The 24,775-nt window shown below is 34.9% G+C and overlaps 1 protein-coding gene across 1 annotated transcript in view; it reads left to right on the forward strand.

Annotated features, from left to right (window-relative positions):
• The window catches only part of LOC5565810 (roundabout homolog 2), a 353,487-nt gene that overhangs the window by 149,157 nt on the left and 179,555 nt on the right, over positions 1–24,775 (forward strand). The gene's annotated exons all lie outside the window — the stretch shown is intronic.

Consider the following 24,775-nt stretch of genomic DNA (forward strand, 5'->3'; position numbering starts at 1 on the left):
TCCTCCTCCACCCTGAAGTGTTGAACAATTTTGATTTTTTTTTTATTTGTTGGAGGTCGTGTAACTACTGATATTTCGGTCGTCTACCGGTAGCTTCATTTTTCAAATTCTCGATATTTTTGTTCCATTTTTTCACAAGCCCTCAAAAAACCCAAAACGTGAATTCCCAAAATAGCTCCTGGAAGTCTGACGACAATCCATATTTTTTTAAACAAACTTTTGCCAAACAAAACTTTTGCAAAGCGTATTTACTACTAGTTTGAGAAATATCACCTGCTTCTTAATTTTTTATCAGGCGCTGAGCACAATGGAAATTTCATCCTATTTTCTCATATAAGAACAAAGTTTCAGCAAGTCAACGTTGTTTATTTTGTATGAACACAGCTGTATGTAACTTTTACCTTGGAAATCAAATTTTTCAATCAATCATCATTTGCTATTCCCCATGAAGACATAGTTTGCCAGATTGTACCGTTCCAAATTAGAAATTGAAATGATGTCTGCTCACGAAATCCGACAGCGCATCGTCTCGAACCCAGTTCGCTCGGGACCATAAAAATCAATTTAATCGATCATTGTGCCCCACGATTTGCCCCGAAACCAAATCAAACAACGCAACGCCAAGAGATTGACAATTCGCTCGGCTCCTGATATGCCATCAGCAGCCGTTTATTGACAGGCAAGGTAATAAACTGGGTGGTAATAAAATGACAACAAAATATGCCACTCCGACCCCCTTCCCGCCTTCCTGGGTAGAGCTCCAAAAACGGTAGCCAAACCTTCCGAATTCAGCCGTCGTACGAAGGTGTGCGACATACACGCAGTGACTACAATGTCTCCAGGGTGGAACGTGATGGGAATGCTTGGTGGAATGTCTTCGTCGCTGCTGCTGCTGAGACGGTTCCTAGTATGGATTGCGACTCGATGCCAATGCCGGTAGCCGCCCGGATTTAATTGATGAGCAATGATTGCCACCACGGTTATTTATAAGTGCCGTTTGAATTAATGTTCCTCGGTGAGGAGCAAGACATGCATTGTCGATTTTGGAAGTTTTCGGAAAAAATGCTGCCGATTAACATGTTAGTCGATATGTAATGAGACCATGCGGGTCTAATTTTGATGCGCAATTGGAGCTGGCAGCTTGGGTGTGCAAACGACTGAATGAAATATTTACATGAATGATTCGAACAATGTTGCACGTGATACATTAATTTAAATTGTTCAATATCGGGTAACATACGTGTCAGCTAGGAGTGGCAAAAGTCACGAAATAACAATTATGTATTCAGTTCAAGGGGTTAGACAAAAAGATTGAGAAAGGTTAAATTTTGTCAAAATTGATATATGCATAACTTTATTGGAAGTGATGAAAGGCAATCAACTTCGGAAGCATACAGCTGCAATTGATTATAAAAATATTCAAAAATATAAAAACCCCTGCGATGATGGAATTTTCTACATCTTCATCAAGAAGCTTTTAGAGAGTAGCTTATCAGTCTTGGTTGATACATTTAACGAATATTTTCAGTTTGCATAATTTCCTGACAAATGGAAAAATGCCAAAGTGGTACAGGACAAAAATCCTTTTGAAGCTTCCAGCTATCATCCAGTTCATAAGTTTGGTTTCCTCAATCAGCAAAAAAATATTTTTGTCAATAAACAGTTCAATCCCTCATCGACTTTTACGTATATTTGATTCGTTCCAACAAATCTGAAGGCTGCTCAAATAATCTTACTCTTCTAGACATAGAAAAGGCATTCGACAGTGTTTGGCATGAAGATGTGATTGTGAAATTAAAAATAAAACTTTCATTTTCCAACATTCAGGTTGCCAAAAAGTTTTGATATGTTTTCTACATATTTGTAAAAATGGAAGATTTTTCTTAATAATTCCAAAACTCAAATTGTAATATTCCAACTTAAACCAAAAGCCCTTTTTTTTGGAACCATCAAGAAGACATAAAGAAAGGCATTCTACAGTAAGCAACCCACCTTGTTTGTCAAAGCCGTTGATTTAAAGTATACGCACAAAAAAACTGTCCTCTTCAACTGAATGTCCTTTAAAGCGTCCCATTATGTGTCACACTGAATTTGAATTGCACCCAAAATTTTGGTTCGTTGCACACCGACTCCCCGACATCCCCTTCTGCCACGTTGACGTCATTTCGATTCCCATGTCATTCGCTTATTCCCCTGCATATTATTATTTCGTCCTGGCGGATGCACATTTTGCTGTTTCCAACCCCTCAAATATTCATGAGATCGGAGACCTCTGTGGTCCACCTGTATGTGCTCCCTACTTGGACCAATCAACCCTGGGAGAACACCTAGAAGGTAATGATAACGGTTGTGTGAGTCGCTCCGTTATGGGTCAGGATTTTTCAGTTTTTTTTTCGGTTGATTGTTGATAAAAATAAACGATTGACAATTTTTTGCTCGTTCGTTGTCTTTGTCCTGTCAGCATGTTAATTTTCGCTGACCCGTCTGGTTTGTTCTGAATAACAATGAGCGGTCAGGCTTGGCTGAATATCTTTATCTTTGATGGAAATTTAACAACTGTATTTTTAGGAATTGAGCTATAGAAAACTACGGCTTGCATGGTACTTTTACACTCAGAAAAATATCAATGTACATTTTACTGGAAAAAAAAGTATCCATTAATACATCATTGAATAGTTTAATAGCGCTGGCCAAGTCCCTAATGCCAGTTGGGACAGAAAAGGAACATTAATGATTGTTGCTTCTAGAGACCGAAAATACATCTCCATGCTCCATACAATTGCCACGGAAAGTGTGTTTATTGGTGAGGGAGGAAAAATATCTGGGAGCCACTTTTGATCGGTAAAGCGATCCATTTATAAGAAGGAATAATACTATTCTTACTTAAAGCAAGTTTTGCATTTCTGTCCCGCGTTGAAAAGACATTGGTAGAAAATAAAAAAAAGTGTGTTGACATTCACAATGTCGAACAATTCAAAAGTTATGTTTAGTAATAACGAAAATTGAAATGTACGTGAGCGGTTCCACGCGAAATCGTCCATAAAATGCTGAAATCTGACATGTACCATTCCGATTTGGATGAAACTGCACAGATGTATTAAGTATATGAGACGAAAATAATCTCATAAGGCCTGTTCATTTAAGAAAGTGGACACGTGTTTTTTACAGTAAACTGTTTATTTTCGAACAAATTCATGAGTTTACCTAAAATGCATGGAAATCAACGTAATTTCGACCAAATTCACATAAATTTGAACATTTATTGAGCATTGCTGGAGAATGCTCTTACTTTTCTCATTATACCTCCCATAAGGTTCTGCACAACTTTTTTCGGAACTTTTCGTTGTGCTGCTGTTCGTTGTGACCACATTTTCTTGAAAAAATCAATGGAGCTTGCTTCTCTTCCATCCTTCTTAAGATGTCGTTTGATTATTGCCCAATATGTTTCAATGGGGCGTAGTTCTGAGCAATTTGATGGATTCGATCATTTTTCTACAAATTCAACTTTTTACTTCTTGAGCATCTCCAAAGTAGCTGAAGCATAGTGAGCCGATACTAAGTCTGGCAAAAACAATGGAGGCATGGTATGCTTTCAGTAGATGGGCAGAAGCAATTTTTTAATGCATTCAGTTCTGTAATTTTCGCTGTTGATTGAACCCGTCGTGAAATATGTAGTACTTTCATACCGCAGGAGCAAATTGCTTGTCATACCAAATCATTTTTCCCAAATTTTTCTGTTGGAATGTATCGTACGTCGTCAGGAATATCTGTTTTGGCCAAAGCGTTGAAAAAAATCAATTTGGACACTTCGCGATTTTAGCCAAATTTCGGAACGACAGTTTTTCTGTACACCATTTGTGCAGAAAAAAAATTGCGAGTCGCCATGTCAATTCGACCCATCGCTTGGAATTTAAAATTTTTTTATGTCAACTTTTGTCTGCTGTCAAAATAAACACTTGGGTACACACTGAAACAAAATTTTATTTGTTTTTATGGAATTTTCACACCAAAATGTTAATATTTAGGTGTCTACTTACTTAAATGAACAGTCCTTAAAATTGGGGATCGTTTAGAATCGAGAGTAACTTCTGATAAGGGCGTATGGATTTTTGGCACTACCATTTAAAACAAATTGTACCTCGGAAACCGTTTGTTATAGAGAAATAGTGTCTGAAGAGGGATGGTAGACAATAAAATAGGCTATGTAAAAAAAAATATACACTGAAAAAAATACTTTTATTTTCATGAAAAAATCGAAATTAAACCTTAAAACACAAATTGCAAAAAATAGGTATCTTCGATTTTTTTTCTGTAAAATTTCAATGTAAACCAGATGTTTTAAGCATAATTTCAACATGGTGCAATCTAAAATAAAAAAGTTTTTCTAAGAGCAACTTTTGGAGCATTTCTGAAAATTCAATTTCTGGCCGTAGAAAAGACGTTTTGATGCTGTAATATGATTCTTCATCCAAAAACAATTCAAAATGCTTATAACAATGATCTTCCTAAAACTAACCGTTTTCTAGATATTTAGGATTCAATTATATTAATATCATAAAACTTAAAAAAATACGCCCGTTTCATAAGTTACTCCAGATGCTCCACCAACAATGTTACGTTTATCTCTTTCCACATTAATATCCCATGTTTTAAGGGCAGTTTCAACATGGTGCAATTTAAAATAAAAAATTTTTTCTAAGGGCAACTTTTGGTGCATTTCTGAAAATTCAATTTCTGGTTATAGAAAATGCGTTTTGATGCTGCCAATCCAAAAACAATTCAAAATTCAAATATCAATGATCTGACACTATCGAGCTTGCTGATGGTATCTCCTCTAAACCATCCTGTGATGATAATGGTTGATTCGCACTCGACGTTGCAGGTTGGTCCTCACGATTGTTGATTTGCGGATTAAAACGATACATAGACACACGGCATGAGCCGCAAATCTTCAATGACGTAAAGAGGAATTTCACATTGCATGGCAACTAGTTTTTGAATCATTTTTTCGGTTAAAAAACGTTTCGATGATGAACATTTTTTGTTACTCTTCGGGAACGGTCTACAGCACTTGTACACTTTTGTGAGATCCATTTTGCTCTAATATTGAACGTTAACTGTTTATCTATTTAACTGTTAATCGCTTCTATATGCTATAACTAGGTACCTAGTGTAGGGAATATTTGTAAATTTGTACGGTCATGATTTGCCAGCATGGCCAGGAATACGCTTGTACGGGTAAGCAAAATGGGAGGTACTTCGAGTAAGAGAAAATTGAGAGTGGGTAGATAGAAAAGTTAGATAGAATCCGCTATAAAAGGCAGGGCCCAGATCAGGCTCTGGGCATTCTTGTGTAGATTGTGGTGGAGATGTGACGTACGGTCACGACACCTAGATAGGAAACGCATATAAAAAAATCTAGATCAAGCACTAAGAGAACAAAGAATTCGTTGAAGTATCTATGTACCCGCTAGTGTTTCGAGCGAAACAGAGAATGTGCCCCGAGCGAGCCGAGCGCTTGATCAACTATTGTTTTCATTGCCTCCGTATTTGTCTTGGTTTGTTTGACGGATCATTTTGGAGGGATTGGTGGCGGCTAATAATATTGTTACATATTGTTATTGTTACTTCTCAACAATTCGTTTATTTCTGTAAGTGTCAAAGATAAAGTTGATGGGATATTATTGCGCATTTCATTCACCACTGGACTCCGCAGTTAGTTTTTATGAGTGAGGGAAGGAAAATAAAAGTGCGATTCTGCATCCAATCTTGTTGATGTCTTCATTATAAATCGTAGAATAAGTGCGCTGAAGACACCAACAAGATTTGAAGCAGGATCGCACTTTTATTTGCATTCTCGCACTTATGAAAACTGACTGCGCAGTCCAGTGGTGAACGAAATACCCAATAATGTGGGAAGAGATTAACGCAACATTGTTGATGGAGCATCTGGAATAATGCAAGAAACGGGCGTATTTTCTTAAGTTTTATGATATTAATATAATTCAATCCCAAATATCTTGAAGCGGTTACTTATAGGAAGATCATTGATATTAGAATTTTGAATTGTTTTTGGATAAAGAATCATATTGCAGCATCAAAACGCCTTTTCTATAACCAGAAATTGAATTTTCAGAAATACACCAAAAGTTACTCTTAGAAAAACTTTTTTATTTTAAATTGCACCATGTTGAAACTGCCCTTAAAACATGGGATATTAATGTGGAAAGAGATAAACGTAACATTGTTGGTGGAGCATCTGGAGTAACTTATGAAACGGGCGTATTTTCTTAAGTTTTATGATGTTAATATAATTGAATCCTAAATATCTAGAAAACGGCTAGTTTTAGGAAGATCATTGTTATAAGCATTTTAAATTGTTTTTGGGTGAAGAATCATATTACAGCATCGAAACGTCTTTTCTACGACCAGAAATTGAATTTTCAGAAATGCACCAAAAGTTGCTCTTAGAAAAACTTTTTTATTTTAGATTGCACCATGTTGAAACTGTGCTTAAAACATCTGGTTTTACATTGAAATTTTACAGGAAAAATTTGAAAAAAATCGAATATACCTATGTTTTGTGTTTTAAGGTTTAATTTCGATTTTTTCATGAATATAAAGGTATTTTTTTTCAGTGTATATTTTTTTACAAAGCCTATTTGATTGTCTACCATCCCTCCTCAGACACTATTTCTCTATAACAAACGGTTTCCGAGGTACAGTTTTTTTTTTAAATGGTGATGCTAAAAATACTTACGCCCTTATCAGAAGTTACTCTTGAGTCTCTCCACCAGTGGAAAAAACTTATTCTATTATATCGAAACTATGTGCAAAATTCCATTTGAATCCAAGGTAGTCGAGTTTCATCGTTTACCGATTTGGCGTGGAACCGCTTACATGTATATGAAAATTATATGTATGTAACAGGAATAAAGGTATATACCGGCACTTCCATAGTTTGTTTGAAATATATAATTTTAAGCACAAAACGAGCTCACCAGTTGGTAATCCATCCTCGACTGAATATGAATATCGTTTTGCATGCGCACATCGCGAACGGGAAATAATTGATCCAGAATCAGTCGCACAAAAGCATGCAACAGAATGAAAAGACCACATAATACTCACTGCTGGTCTTTCTCGTGCTGGGATTACAAAAACCTAATCCTGCCTTGTTTCGATAGAGACTACCGTTTTGATTCATATTACGGACAGCTTCAAATTCCGGACACTCTACTTTGTATGGGAAACATTTCACGCGAAATGTTTCAATTTTTGCTGTTCAAAAGTTCTCAGTTTCAAGGCTCGTTCTAGTAAACTTTTTTCCATAAATATCTTTGAAAATTTATAATGCTCAACTATCTTAGATGTCTCTTTGGTGGTTTAACGATTTCGATTGATGATTTGACTGTTCCATTAATGATTATCTTGAGCTGTCCGGAATTTGATTCAAAGTGTCCGGAATATGAGGCAAAAGTGAGGAAGCGTCCGGAATAAGAATCAAGAAAAGGCCACACATTATGATTTATTTAAAATTATTGAAGTTGCGGAAGCGTATTCTTCACCCACCGTTCGAAAGTAAAGGGCTTCCGACGCTCGATAGCGCTAAGGAATCATACAGAATGATTTATTTGGTATGCTCTATGCTGGGTTATATTTCCCTGAGTCCTTAAGTGTTCGTAATATGAATCAAAACGGTACTTCAGCTTAAAGGACAGCAACGATCATTCTTTGCAGACACATGCAAAATGGTACAACCAAAAAAACGCTAGTTCAAGAACCTAACCGACATGTTGATCATATCAAAATCATATCACAAATATATCATATTGAGTTATAAATATCTCCCGTTGATGAAATTTGAACTCGCCTCTATAGATTATATCCGAACGTGTTACAATTTATTTTATAACGCATTATGTTACAAAGAATTTAAAATATTATTACATCTTGTTATAATAAATAAATAAATAAATATATAAATAAATAAATAAATATATTAATTAATAAATAAATAAATAAATAAATAAATAAATAAATAAATAACTAACTAAATTAAATAAATAACAATATTATATCTTAGGATGTTATGATAACAGGACATGATAAAATTGTGTTTTATTGTATGAAGTACATTTACCTAGAACGAGTAAGTTTGTTGTTTATATACGTCATTAGCTGTGACGTCATGGAGTGTGCTTCCGAAAGCCCAAGCAAGCGAGTTCAGTTTGTATGTCGCCGGAATGATTTTTTCTCTCGGGTGTTTTGGAAAGCCTAAGGTTCATTTTCGGGTCGCCGGAAAGTTTTGCTGTTCGTGCTTTGTGAGTGCAAAAATAAATTCGTGTTCAGTCGAGGACGGATTAAAATTGGTGAGCTCGTTTCATGATTATGATAACACATTTTTTTAAGAAAGCATTACTTTTATATATTATTCAAACAAACTTTGTATGGTTCGTCATTACAACCCGAGCAGAAGAAAATAACTACTGAATACCAAATTGAGGTATTCCATACCAGATAATTTCCAATACTTACAACCTGAATGAGGTATGAATGAGCCCTGCATAAGAGGTAAAATACCTCAAATAATACCTCAAGCATATTCTACGAATACCAAACTAATAACTAGTTCAGGTATTGTAATACCTCAATAATACTTGATGGATTTTCATATAAAAATGAAATTTTTCAATTGAAGTTCAATACCTCCAGCAGACCTCAATAGCTTTTTAATACCTCAATGAAATATTTTTAATTGTTTTAAAGATTTTTTTCAATACCATTATAATACCAAATTGAGGTATTGACAACTGAACAATACCTAATTTTGGTATGATACCAAAAAATGGTATGCATAAGTTATTGGGGAGTTATTTGTTCCTCCTCGGGAAGTGTCGGCATTAAGATACACACATTTTTCTCTTTTTGCCATTACTAAAAATATCTTTTGAATTGTTCGACATTATGAATGTTGACGTACTTTTTAAAAAAACTTCTACATTCTACCAAAAATTTTTCATCTCTAGACAAAAATGCGCAGTAATACTCATATGTAGTTTTCAAACAAACTATGTATAGTTCATCACTACAAGTGTCGGCATTATTCATGTTTTATATAATTTAAAATATATACATGTCATTTTCAGTTTTCGCCATTCATAAAAACTTCTTTTGAATTGTTCGACATTATAGATGTAGACGTATTTTTTTTAAATCTTGTACCAAAAACTTCTCGAAACAAAAATACAAAACTAGCTTTATGTATAAGTCGTTTTCCCCCCTTGTTCATGGATCGCACCACCGACCAAAGGTGACTCCTAGATCTTTTCCTCCCTCACTAATGAACACCCTTCCCTTTGTGATTGTGGAGATGCAGAGGTATTCTCGGTCTCTAGAAGCAACAATCTTTACACCCTAACATTCCTTCCCCATCCAACTGACTGTAAGGACTTGACCGGCGCCGTTATTGATCAATAATATTAGATCTGCTAAAATTGCACTTCGAGAGTAAGCGAAACTCCCATCCCTTATTAATTTGGATCCTAGTGCAATTCCTACCAGTTCCGATCAATCGCGGAGTGGCAACCCTTGACATGTACAGTCAGTCTATGCTATATACGTAATTAACTATGGTGTCATGTTTTTGAACTCAGACGCAAGAGCAGTTTGAATAAACACCAAGTCCATTGAATTGAGAAGAGTTAGAACTAGTTGAGCTTTCATCACCATTTACTTCAAGTGTTCCAATAGTCTCAACCAGAGGGGCGTCAGGTCCATTCCGGTGGTTTGGAACATGTCTCGGTTTGATTCCCGTTAACGACTCGGTTTTTCTTAAACAATATAAAACTTTTTTTTAGTTTTCTGTCATTTTCTGAAAATAGACTTACATACTTAAAAACATTTACCCAACAAATGAGTGATTTTTTTTTTTGCCAATTGCTGCCCCTAATTGCTTTTTACCCAAAGCGTTACAATTTTAATACGCTGTAGTGCAGAATTTTTGTTATTTTAACAACATCCTGCATCTGATTTTTAACAACCGGTGTTACAAAAACAGATCGTTACTAAATAGTACATCAAGTTATAATTTTGATAGTATCAGCTAGTTGGGCCACTTTTGAGGACTTCTATCTGGGGAACCTTGTCAATCCAGTTTTTGCTACTTCCAGAAAATATGAAAGGGCAAACTCGCGTGCCATGTCTCGTGCCTTCGTGCTCGTTAATTCCAAATTTTGAAAATAAAAAGCATAACATTTAAAAAGAAAACTAGAACTGCTAGACAGTTTCGTAAAGTCTTCCTTTTGATGGCGGATCTCTTGAAAAACGACTTACATCGACTTCTGCCCAAGGTTGCACAGACTGAACGAAACGGAATCCTGGAATAGAAGCATGTTCAGGATTCTGAGCGGAATCCTGTTCAGGATTCTGAAAGGAATCCTAGTCAGGATTTGGAAAGGAATCCTGGTCAGGATTCTGAAAGGAATCCTGGTCAGGATTCTGAAAAAAAAATCCTGGTCATTATTCTGAACGGAATACTGTTCAGCATTCTGAACAGAATCCTATTAAGGATTCTGAACCAAATCCTGTTCAAGACTTTGAACCGAAATTTTGAGCAGAGTCCTGTTCGGAGTTCTGAACGGAATCATGTTCAGGATTCTGAACGGAATCCTGGTAAGGATTCTAAACGAAATCCTTTTCAGGACTCTGAACAGAATCATGTTCAGGATTCTGAGTGGAATCCTGTTGAGGTTTCTGAAAGGTACCCTAGTCAGGATTCTGAACAAAATCCTTTTCAGGACTTTGAACAGAATTCTGTTCAGGAGTCTGAATAGAATTTTGTTCAGGATTCTGAACGAAATCCTGGTAAGGATTCTGAACGGAATACTGTTCAGGATTCTGAACGGAATCCTATTCAGGACTCTGAACAGAATCATGTTCAGGATTCTGAGTGGAATCCTGTTGAGGTTTCTGAAAGGTATCCTGGTCAGGATTCAGAACGGAATCTTGTTCAGGATTTTGAAAGGAATCCAGATCAGGAGTCGTGATCATGGCTTTGAGTGGATGAATTTTTGTGATTCTGTTATAAATCCTGTTCAGGAGTATGGCATGGATCCTTATTAAAACTATGGCAGAGATCTTTATCAAAATTTTAAAAGACATTCTTTTCAGGATTCTGCTAGCAATGGTGTTCAGTATTCTTATAGGAATCTTATAGGAAATTAATACAATAATCCTGTGTACGATTCTAATAGAAATTATTTTGAATTTTCCAGTACTCCTCATAGATTTTTTTAGCATACTGGATGGTATGTTTCCATGATTCTGCTCAAAATCCTGCATATATTCCGGACAGAACCCTTTCCGGGTTTTAAACGGAATAGGGAACGATAACTACAAATTCAACGTCTTAACGCTCCAGAGAACATCAAGAAATATATTGCCTTGAATAAACAGTAGCAAATCCTCAATATCGCTACGCTCCTACTGTTTATACCTTCCAACGGTGGAATATGGGAATTTATGATTTACGAACCAGTAATTCAATAATAAAAGGATGGCAACACCATCCCTTCCCCTTCCTCCAACCGACCTCTCACCCGTCCGAACAAAGCCCATCGTTGGATATTATTAGTAAATAGCCGTCCTCCGATTATGGTCCAATATAGGAAAATACCAACCAAGCCTTCTTACAACTGCTTGCCGAACGGAGGGAACGTAATTTTGCGAGAAATGTCCTTTGCCAAATTGATAGCCTGCGGCGTGTTGGGGATGGGAATGCTTCCTTGGAAAGGATCTAGCTTCCCGCTTGGATGCTGGACTCTGAAGGAGAGCAGATGTAACTTGCCGTTATCCGGAGTAACATTAATCGAATTGAAATTTCTGATATTTCTAAAGAAAATCATTCAAAAATGAAAATGCAAGTTTTACATATTAAAACAAGCACTGGTAATCATATCTCGTGGCTCGTCATCTACAAACAAAAAAATCATTGTTTTGGGAAGATGAAAAATTTACGTATCAACAAAACTCAATTTTCTCTTAAGACTTTCGTTAACTCATTAATAGAAGAAAGAGAAGTACCATTGATTGAAACTTTTTACCAAACGGGTCATTCCGATCAATGTCACCCCGCATAACGGTACCCGAAAGAACGACCCGTGAAGCTTTCGATCCTTTCCGCCGCCCCATGGGGAGGCAGTGATTGGTTTATTAGGTCTGGTGTCCAAGCTGGTTGCGGGGGGGGGGGAAGGTGCTGCGAAAGGATTTGCTCTCCACAGGACGTGTGTTTATTTGGAGAATGTTAGGAAAATATTTATCAGGCATTATGGGAGATACCGAGGAGGATTTATTGTGCTCTGGAAAAGGCTTGATTTATCGAGGGGAGGGACATTAGTGTTCTTAATTAACGGGTGATATTCTCCTAGATTGCTGCTGAAATTGATTGTTATTTCTCGAGATTCAGTGACCTGTGGGTAATATCTCGTAGCTTAACTAATTATCATGGAAAGGACTTCAAAGACGGCGAATCATTTGTGTGTTTTCTTAATTAAAAATCTCGGTTTCACGGAGCCTTCCTGCAAGGCAAAAAGCGAAAGTGTATACATAAAATGAAATCCTTCCTCAGATTGCAGGACCAAAACAAACAAACAGACGTCCCGAAGCAAATCTCAATGAAACCGAGATAGCACCGTATAGAGAGCGAAAGTAATTATCTTCCGACTGAGTTTTTTCCTCCTGTTTCTATTTTGCACGTTTTAAAGGATTTCCCGTGGACGAATAAAAGCTTGGCAGGGATTAGCAGAATATGATGATTTGCAACTTCAGCTGAGGGTACTATAATGAGGAGCAACAAAAAAAAACTGAAAGCGTCTAGAGACAGTAAAAAAAGCTTCCCCAAGAAGAATTCCAACTGATGTAATTAAAAATATGTAAATGAGGTTTTATCTTCTGTGAAATTGAAAGCACTGGAGGGAACGTTGTTTTTGTCGTGGAAGGATGGGAGTAGGACAAAACTCATAACCACTGTCGTGGATACTGCAACAGGTGTTCAAAAGAGTATCTTTTATTATTTCTAGTGATGTCATTTTCAAACAAATGGAGAAGTGAAAAACAAAATAAACTCCTGCTTATGCCCGAAATGTGCATGACCCGCTAACCAAAGCGAATATGTGCCAAAAGCAACCATTCCTTCGATCATTATTCAATTCAGATGCCATTGCAAAGATGTAAAGTTTTTTTTTTTTTTTTTTTTTAGTATCATTTCAAAGATTACATTCATTATTTCTTCTATCTAGGTGTTCTGTGTTATTAGACAACACTATCATCCTAATTTGGTAAAACAAATCTAAGATTTTATTAACATTTTCTTAACAACATATTACATTTCATTTGCCGTAGCAGTTCAGATTTTTTACAGGTGAGTTGATTTCACCTGCTTATAAGAGAAAAAAAACGCTTTGAATATACTTAACCTAACTTAACCTAAACATATAACGCATTAATCGTGGCAATTGAAGATTGTAACGATTTTTGCCTGAAATTATTGATTATTTTATTTGACACTTGTTCCAATGTTTCAACATTGGATATTCTATGTAACTCATTGGTACTATACCAGGGAGGAAGCCTCAGAATCATTTTCAAAATTTTATTTTGAATTCTCTGCAGAGCTTTCTTCCTGGTATTACAACAGCTAGTCCATATTGGTACAGCATACAACATAGCTGGCCTGAAAATTTGTTTGAATATCAAAAGCTTGTTCTTCAGACAAAGTTTTTTTTTTTTTTTTTTTTTTTTTTTTTTTTTTTTTTTTTTTTTTTTTTTTTTTTTTTTTAATTTCTTTATTAGTATCATTCCAAACATTACATTCATTTCTTATATCTAGGTGTTCTGTGTTATTTGACAACACTATCATCCTAATTTGGTAAAACAAATTTAAGATTTAATTAACATTTTGTTAACAACATATTACATTTCATTTGCCGTAGCAGTTCAGTTTTTTTACAGGTGAGTTGATTTCACCTGCTTATAAGAGAAAAAAAACGTTTTTAATATACTTAACCTAACTTAACCTAAACATATAACGCATTAATCGTGGCAATAGAAGATTGTAACGATTTTTGCCTGAAATTATTAATGATTGTATTTGACATTTGACCCAATGTTTCAACATTGGATATTCTATGTAACTCATTGGTACTATACCAGGGAGGAAGCCTCAGAATCATTTTCAAAATTTTATTTTGAATTCTCTGCAGAGCTTTCTTCCTGGTATTACAACAGCTAGTCCATATTGGTACAGCATACAACATGGCTGGCCTGAAAATTTGTTTGAATATCAAAAGCTTGTTCTTAAGACAAAGTTTTGATTTTCTATTAATAAGGGGATAGAGACATTTTACATATTTGTTACATTTGGCTTGAATGCCCTCAATGTGATTTTTGAAAGTTAAATTCTTATCTAGCATGAGTCCTAGATACTTAACTTCATCTGACCAATTTATTGGAACCCCTCTCATCGTGACAACATGTCTACTTGAAGGTTTCAAATAAAGAGCTTTTGGTTTATGTGGGAATATTATTAGTTGAGTTTTGGAAGCATTAGGAGTAATCTTCCATTTTTGCAAGTATGAAGAAAAAATATCCAAACTTTTTTGCAATCGACTACAGATGACACGCAGGCTTCGTCCTTTGGCGGAGAGGCCTGTGTCATCCGCAAACAAAGATTTTTGACATCCCTGAGGTAGCTCAGGTAAGTCAGATGTGAAAATATTGTATAATATTGGTCCCAAAATGCTGCCTTGAGGAACACCAGCTCTTACAGGAAGTCTTTCAGATCTGGAGTTCTGATAATTAACATGAAGTGTACGATTTGACAGATAACTTTGAATTATTCTAACAATGTATGTTGGAAAATTAAAGTTTTTTAATTTTACAATCAAACCTTCATGCCAAACACTGTCGAATGCTTTTTCTATGTCTAGAAGAGCAAGACCAGTAGAATAGCCTTCAGATTTGTTGGAACGGATCAAATTTGTTACACGTAAAAGTTGATGGGTGGTCGAATGTCCATGGCGGAATCCGAACTGTTCATTGGCAAAAATTGAATTTTTGTTGATGTGGGCCATCATTCTGTTCAAAATAACCTTTTCAAAAAGTTTACTGATGGAGGAAAGCAAACTGATTGGACGATAGCTAGAAGCTTCTGCAGGATTTTTGTCTGGTTTTAAAATTGGAACAACCTTAGCATTTTTCCATTTGTCAGGAAAATATGCTAATTGAAAACATTTGTTAAATATATCAACTAAAAATGATAAGCTACTTTCTGGAAGTTTCTTGATGAGGATGTAGAAAATTCCATCATCGCCAGGAGCTTTCATGTTTTTGAATTTTTTAATAATAGTTCTCACTTCTTCCAAATCAGTCTCCCATGCATTTTCGAAAACGTTCTCTTGATTGAGAATATTTTCGAACTCCTGAGTAACTTCATTTTCAATTGGACTAGTAAGTCCTAAATTAAAATTGTGCGCACTTTCAAACTGCATAGCAAGTTTTTGAGCTTTTTCGCAATTAGTTAGTAATAATTTGTTTTCCTCTTTCAATGCCGGTATTGGCTTCTGAGGTTTTTTCAAGATTTTCGATAATTTCCAAAAGGGCTTAGAGCCAGGGTCCAATTGAGAAATTTTATTTTCAAAATTTTTGTTTCTTAAATGAGCAAAACGTTTCTTGATTTCTTTCTGCAAATCCTGCCATATAATTTTCATAGCAGGATCGCGAGTGCGTTGAAATTGCCTTCTCCTCACGTTTTTAAGACGGATCAAGAGTTTAAGATCATCGTCTATAATCACGGATTCAAATTTTACTTCACATTTTGGAATTGCAATGCTCCGGGCTTCAACAATGGAATTTGTTAAAGTTTCAAGAGCATTGTCAATATCAAGTTTAGTTTCTAAAGAAATGTTAACATCAAGATTGGAGTCAACAAACGTTTTATATATATTCCAGTCGGCTCGTAAATAATTGAAAGTGGAGCTGATAGGATTGAGAATCGCTTCTTGGGATATTTGAAATGTAACAGGGACATGATCAGAATCAAAATCAGCATGAGTAATCAGTTGGCTACAAAGATGACTAGAGTCGGTTAAGACCAAATCAATCGTAGATGGATTTCTAGAAGAGGAAAAACAGGTTGGGCTATCAGGGTATTGAATTGAGAAATATCCTGAAGAGCACTCATCAAATAAAATTCTGCCGTTGGAATTACTTTGAGAATTATTCCATGACCGATGTTTGGCATTAAAGTCACCAATGACAAAAAATTTTGACTTATTGCGAGTCAATTTTCGCAAGAAGATGTAATGTTATTGATTATCAAAAGCTGGCGTAGCAAATGAATCATCAATGTGTTTCCATTTGAATTGATGCTTTCAACTCAATGTCATTGTATTTCCAAAATGGCGTTTATAAATTACAGCTAGCTCCATAAGAAAAGAAATAAAAAAAAAAAAAGAACTATTTTAGTAAGAAACGAAGAAAACTGAGAAATTGCAGAAAGGACGTATCACAAGAACTAAACAGTTAGAAGGGGTCTTGATGCCAAAGAGTTCTAGATCTATGTGAAAAGGGCGAAACAAGCTTTTCGAGCCGAAGCGTATTTTGACTTCTTTTCGTAAACTTACCACACTTACAGATAGAGTGGACTCTGCTTAACCTATTAGTAATTAATGTTTTCGAATTTCGAAAGAAAATTCGGGTTTCAAATATTGTTTTGCCCTTTTTGATCTACCTTCTTAAGGCTCAAGAATCCATCATTCAATCATCAGCAATCATTAAAAATTAAAAACCAGTTTTTTCGTTCAAATTTCAAGAAATCCTCATAAAAATCTATCATCGCCATCCAGATAGCAAGTGTAATGCAATGATAGATTTTATTGAACATTGCTTAAATTTTGAGCAAAAAAACTGGGTTTGAAAATTTGTGAAACGATTATGGTTATTTTCCTCTTAATATTTAGGGATGAAACGACGGGTTTCACGGTGAACGTCAGACGGTTTGAGACCAGAATGAAAGCATTGGCTTCTTTCGATACCTATTAGAGAAGCGGATTGAGAGATTTGGAGAGTGAAAAAAGAAGCATGTATGTCACTTCACGAAGCACTTAAGCTTTCCAAGTCGTTTAACACATTCCAATAATAATAATAAGAGTATTTTGACCGATGTACCTGGAAGGCAATTGAAAGATGAAAACAGCACTACGCTGAGCACTGGAGTGGTGTAAAGATGGCACATTGGTGTCATAAGTCTACATTGGTGTAGGGAATAAGTGGTCAACGATTGGTGGCAAAAGCTTGAGAACAATAAGGCTGCTGGTAAAGATGGTATTGTGGCTAAACTCAATGAAATAGGCCTTGATGAGTTGTTACTTGTCGGCATCGATTGATTATTACGATTCGTCGGAATTTCACGGACTTCGGTGAATTTTTACCGAATACTGTAAAAATTTACCGTACTCCGTTAATTTATTTTACCGAACCGTTCAGCTGTTGAGATATCACAGGAATCCGTAAAATATTTTAGGTGTGTAGGTTATGGCTTTCAGTCTATTATGCTCAAATGCAAATGTGAAATCCGTTAAAATCCGAAAAGAGGTAACAATTAAGTGTCCCAGAAAGTATGGGCACGACTTTGATAATGAAAATCATAATACTGTTTCAAACAATCAAATATTTTTATATTTTTTTTGCATTTTTCTATAGGATATTTCAAATAGCATCCGTGATAAATTTGTTCGATGTAGTAATCCTTTACATTGAAAATTTTTATTTTGGAAAATCAATTCTTATCTGATCAGCGCACACCCTATATTTTCGTTTTGTTGAAAAATAACTACAGTCGCCTCTCCACATCTCGATATCGAAGGGACCATCGAGATAGGGAGAGACCGAGACAAAGAACACATTTTTGATGAAAACTAGATTGAAAAACACTCCGTTGCCAAGAAAGTAATACACAAACAAACGTCATTATGCGCTCCTAATTTGTTTTGAATCCCAAAACTTTAGTCTAGTAACCTTCGATATTGGTCATATCGACATATGGAGAGAAAATTGAGAACGGAAAATCAACAGAAACACATCGAGATATGGAGATATCGATATAAAGAGGATATCGAGATATGGAGAGAGAAAATGTATGCAGACTGAAGGGACTTATGAAATCATCGACATAGGGAGAGATATCGAGAAGTAGAACATCGAGGTGTGGAGAGTCGACTGTAGTAAAATATATTTTTATCAAAATCTTTCGCCGGGGTGAGTTCAAGTTCTTTGAATCAAGGTTGTTTCACATACATTTTTGTTTCAAATTTTGTTTGGCATTGTTAGAGAACACTTGAATAAATGGTAAAATTTAAAAAATCTCGCATTGTTCTTTAAACATAAAACAACATCACGAAGTTACAACTCTTGAGGTATTTTGAATAGTAATAAAAATAATTCATTTCTGATTTACGAAAGGTCAATCCCTATTCTCTTGGATAGGCAACTTTATTTTGTTAAATTAATTTATACATGTTTTTCGACTTGTTTTTTGCCCATTTTTAAATCGGCTACGGCTAGAATCAGTTTTTTAGTTTCAATACGATGACGTCCCTAGTCGAAACTATAGAAACAAACTGAAATAGAGTCAGATTTATATCAGTTAGTAGTGTAAAAGTTGATTGAAAAGGAAGTTGAGGTCTTTTTAATCCGACTTGGATCAGCGACCCACCGGAATAACTCTGAACCGATGGACGTTTCCAAAAATTCCAGTGATCCTCGAAAAACTAGACATCCGGATAATTCCATTCGAACTACAACAAATGTAATCCGTCAAGAACGGCAGAAATGGTATCAATTTGAACGTTTTTCTAATTGCTGGCAGGATACAGGTTAAGAAAGATGCAGAGAACTCTACGACCTCCCTTAGGTGTAACGGGATGTTGTTTTAGCTCTTGAGGTTTTTCAGTGAGGTGAAAACCGTTATGATGTGATGTCAAATTTGATACCTTTAGTTTTTTTTCGAATGGGTCGAATGGGTCACAAATTGTGACTCACAATCATTATTGGATATGTTTTCGGAAACGCACAGGGTTGCCACATTAAAATCTGTATTTTTTTCCTTGGAATATCTGTATTTCTGTAACCTGGAGAAAAATATCTGTATTTTAAATATGTATACCTGAAACTTGACATAATCATGAGATTTAACAAGAAATTCAAGAAAATACTAATCATTTGTAACTTAAATGAAGAACAGTGACAGCAGGTCACAACTCAGCTTTAATTCTAATGTTTTCAAAAATATTTTTTTTCGTATTTGCTAAAAAATCTATATAAATCTGTATAATTTTGACAAAATTCTGTATACAGAATCTGTATATCTGTATTTTTGCAAAACACCTGTAATCTGTATATACAGATTCTTGGCCATAAAACATTCGTGAAAATCTGTAAAATACAGATAAATCTGTATATGTGGCAACCCTGGAAACGCAATGAAAACTTTAAAACATATTTGCTTTGCTCACGTTTTTTTGCATGATGTTTTTTTAATTTTTGGCAGAAAAATCACCTAAAATGCTTTTTTACGTATTCGAACCTTCTGCGCAGAATCTTTATAAAAAGAATCAAACAACTAGATTTGATTATTGTACCTTTTAGTTCCGCCATAATTGCCTAGCCCTCTTCAGTGTTAGTTACTGGTATCCAAAAGGTACAATACTTAAGTATACTTTTTTGATTCTCATTCTTAAAATGCTTTACTTGTTGGCTGATAATAAGTAATAAATAACTTGTACGAGATTACCTTTTTTCTGTGGTTGTAGTTGAGGTTGTAGTGCACTGATGTGTATTTAATTATGTTGTTCTCGAAGAAATAAAATGTAAACATTGGCTTCAGGCGTGTGAGTTAAAACATTGTAGTTCAAAAGTCACCTTATTTAGGAACATTTTCTTTCATTATGCTCATATCGTTGTCAACTTGAGACCCCCTTTCAATATTTAGCAATAAGACTTTAGATTTGTTTTAATTGCTACTCTATAAGAGAGAAACCATCCTATTCTATGTTCAACAAATAATTATTTCATAGGTCATTTCGCTGCAGAGTGATTCCAAGCAACAGCACCAAAATTTGGTAAATTTTTTAATTCATTTTTTTCTATTGAGCTGAAACTTTGCACAGTTTTCCAGTTCCATCTAAATCGTCATTTTCCGATATCAAATCTTCAAGTTGAGTCACGACTAACTTTTCAAAAGGGTGTATGTGAAAATGGTTCAAAAATATTCAAAAAGCTGCACAGCAAACACGGTTCGTTCGATTGTTAGACAACTAAAGAAACAAAGTTAGACAACTAAATAAAGATTCCAAAAAAAATACACACAGTAAAAAATTTTTTTTTTGCATTAAAAAACATAATTTTTGACACAAAAACTCAAATATCTCAAACCCCTATCGGAATACCAACGTAATTTTTTGAGGGAAAACGGTCCATTATATTAGCTATCTACCATAAAAATTTGGTGATGGTAAACCAATAAACAAAAAAGTTATGACATTTCAAACATGTCACAATTTTCACATTTAGTAGAAAAAAAAAATTTTTTTTCGGTGTAAATTATTACGGGAACCGCAGTTTGTTGCTGATTTTATTGTTAAGGGCCTTGCGTGAATTAAACAAGTAGTTTTCATGTATTCATTAGTATTATGTATATTATATGTATAAATATTATGTATATGTATAAATATTATATGTATATGTATATATGTATAAATTAAAATGAATTAACAGACTACACGAAAATAAATTTTTTTTTTTTAGCAGGATATTTTTTTTTAGATTATGATCGATGAGTTTCTAAATGTTATATATAAACTTTAAAAGTTTTGGATTTGGGTATGCGTTATGAGATCATGAAAACATTTTATTAATACTTATTTATTTATTTATTTATTGTTATTCAATTTTTTTACAATATCGAACACTTTTGCATTATTATCAGTACAGTTCGAGTATAGTTTTGCTTTAATTTTATTTTCTGACAATGGAATGAAACAGTGAAATTTTTGGGTTCCTTGGATCGTTTTCGCGTTATTATATTGCTCGCTGAGCTCTGATGCCGTTAATTCGTACTCTTCAGTAGTAGTAAAACAAAATGATAATTTTGATAAATCTTCTTCTTTTCTGCGATTCGCCCAATCAAATAGTTCTTTTGCAGTTTTAATTGGATGCTCACGTTCTTTGGCTAAACTTGCTCTTGTGGCCATGCGCTTTATGGTTCCTCCAATAGCATCACAAGGACCTTTGCCGTGTGACGTAGCAAAGAAATGCCATTCTGCATCAATTCCGTACTTTGATTTAAATTGACATAGGCTCGAAAAATTCTTACGGTTTTTGTACTGCGATGCTGCTCCATCAGACATGAAATATATCTTTCTGATTTCTTTATCCTTATCAACGCGTAAAAAGTTAATCATTTTGGCAATGAACAAATTTACAGATACTGAGTCGTGTCTTAAATCTTCGGAAATTATAATAAAACTAAAATGTTCAATTTGCGTACTTCCATTGAAATAAATAACGAATGGATGAATTGTAGCTTGTTGTACGTTCCAGTGATGGGACTGCACTTCATCTTGCAATACAAAGCTATAGTTTTCAGAAAAATCACAAATGACTAAAAATTCACCATCTTGTGATGTATTTTTCGTATTTTTTAAAAAGCGGGATTGCTCTGTTTTAATAAAATCGTGAGGAATTAAACTTTCTAATTTCAAGCAAAAGATGACACAAACTCATCTACAGGTTTTACAATAGTTTCTAGGTCACACCTATCCGTGGTCACCCATTGCTCAAATGATAACTGATCAATATAATTTTCTTCAAACTCAGCGAATAAAGTATTTTCCAATGATGAAGAATCTGGACAATCCGAACAAGATCGTAGATAGCAATTTGATGTTGTATTTTCACACAAAAGACTACCAGTTAACATTTTAATATCCTTTGATAAATTGATTCTTTTCAAACTATGTAAGATTAGGTTAATATTTTCGTGTGTTGTGCACACACAAACATTATGTGTTCCTGAATTGGATAGAAGCTTGCATTGCCTTGGACGAAGGCTTGCAAATGAGGAAAAACCTACCTTAATATTTTCGTTAATTTCCTTGAAGCGTGTATACGCTTCTATCAAAGTAGTCATCATTAATCGTTTTTGGATTGCTTGACGCTTTCCATCTTTTTTTACAGATACATAATCTTTTTGGCCAGGCATAGCTCTACTTACTTCATCGTCTTCAAAATATTGAATTATTTTTTCTTTTGTCTCATCTGTTAATGAAGTACTCGACCTAGCATTTTTGGTTGCAAGACAGTTATTTTTGAATTGTTTTGCCTCTTTTGCTGTATTTCTATTGGTTTTGAACTCATCAATGGCGTCTTGAATAGACCACGAGCTTGGCAGCATCGACAAAATCAATAATTTTTCTTTCCTTGTCGTGGCTAGATTCGAGAACCTTTCCTTCATATTCATATTTACCTCATCGTAGTCTGTATTTTCCACATCCTCAGGTCCTAATTTGAAGAGGTTTCTTCGTACAGCTTCGTTGATTTCACGGTATTTTTTCTCGGGATAATTGACGTAACCCATCTTCGTCCATTTAATCGGAGTCACTTTTATTCCAGCTATCCCTTCGTTGAAGCGTTCGATGTTGACCTTCTGGATGCACTCATCTTCTGATTGATTTGTTGAAACAGATGTCGCTGATGGTACCGTGGCAAGACTATCTGCACTTGGTACTTCTGGTAACTCCTCAGTTATTGTCGGTACATCTAGTAATTCCTCAGTTGTTGTTGTTTTCGAACTTCCTGCAACCTGATCCACCGATGATGTACAGATTGCCCGTTTGTCAACGTTTAAACGGCAGGACGTACAAATGCGTAAATTTGTATTCAATGTAGACATTGGAGCATAACCAGCCGCTTTCAGTTTATCTATGGTGCTTTCGGTGAGATTTCGTAGCTCTTTCGAACACTTTTTTTCTACAAACGGCCTGCAACAGTTGAGAAAGCGACTACTCATGTTGCTCGTTAGATTTTAATAAACAAAATCACTTTTAAGTTTTTACTGACTAGTTTGGTGTCGTTTGCTTGACTGAAGAAAAATTTTACAATTAAATCTTTTATAACCATAGTGGTAGTATATTTTTAGCTTTTTCGTGAGTATGTTCATGGTATGTACCTATCATGTTTTTGATGTTGTTGAAGTTACTCGCTTTCTCCCAAATATGATTAACAAAGTCTATTCTCTACCAAGGCGGGTCTATACCCAGGTGTAATCAGATTTTAACTTTGTGGAGAAAACCAGCGCCGAGAAAACCGACCTGCTTTACGTATACTAGATCACCTGGGTATAGACCCGCCTTGTTCTCTACGAGGTAAACTTTTTGCAGGTAAACTAGTCGTATACCTGTATAGAAAACTTTTTTTTGTAGCTTTTGTCTTCAATATTAGATTTCTTATAGGTTTCTTTTATCAAAAGGTTTCAACACTATTGAGAGAATTTTTCTTCAGTTACGTACAATAAAAAATATGACACTATCAAGACTTTAGATCACAACACTGGATCGCGTCTAACTTTCTAATAGATGCTATAATAGTTATGAATAATTAAATAAAATATCATGAAAACAACTTGTTAACCTCATGTGGTACCCTTAACAAAAAATTCAGCAACAAACTGCGGTCCTAAAAAAAATTAACAATGAAAAAATAATTTTTTTTTCACTAAGTGTCAAATTTGTGAAATATTTGAAATGTCATAACTTTTTTGTTTATTGGCTTACCATCACCAAATTTTTATGGTAGATAGCTAATATAATGGACCGTTTTCCCTCAAAAAATTACGTTGGTATTCCGATAGGGTTTTGAGATATTTGAGTTTTTGTGACAAAAATGATGTTTTTTAATGCAAAAAAAATTTTTTTTTACTGTGTGTATTTTTTTTGGAATCTTTATTTAGTTGTCTAACTTTGTTTCTTTAGTTGTCTAACAATCGAACGAACCGTTTTTGCTGTGCAGCTTTTTGAATATTTTTGAACCATTTTCACATACACCCTTTTGAAAAGTTAGTCGTGACTCAACTTGAAGATTTGATATCGGAAAATGACGATTTAGATGGAACTGAAAAACTGTGCAAAGTTTCAGATATTTTTGAAATGGTCGATCAGAATCGACTTGCATGCCTCCGTGGAATCCCTCTGCATTGAAGAAATTAATACTAATTTCATATTTATTTCTGTTCTGTCATTTCAGGTAAGACACAATAGACGTTTCCCAACGAAACTGGCATATCAATGGAATGAGGTATTGAATAATAATGAGTTAAGTACCCGATCAACCATGCTAGGAAAACTTTTGTATTTTAAGAATTCAATAACTATTTCTTCAGGGTTTTTTTTTGTCTGAAATTGGTCATGCAATAAACCTTCATTCTTCAATAAAATTTATCACACCAATCTGCACCAGAAGTACGCTTGTCGTCGATTCCCAACTTCCTTTGCACAGTAAATTAAATCATTCCGCGTCAATAGCATTCCCAATCTGGTTCCAACTGGGATATTTCGGCTCCACCAACTCACAGAGCACTCGCCACATCAGACAGACACAGAGCTCGAGACGACCGAGAGCTCTCATCCCAAATTAAATCCACTCGCATCGCGCGACACTTCAA

Source organism: Aedes aegypti, chromosome 3, assembly GCF_002204515.2.
Source record: "Aedes aegypti strain LVP_AGWG chromosome 3, AaegL5.0 Primary Assembly, whole genome shotgun sequence".
Taxonomy (NCBI): Eukaryota; Metazoa; Arthropoda; class Insecta; order Diptera; family Culicidae; genus Aedes; species Aedes aegypti.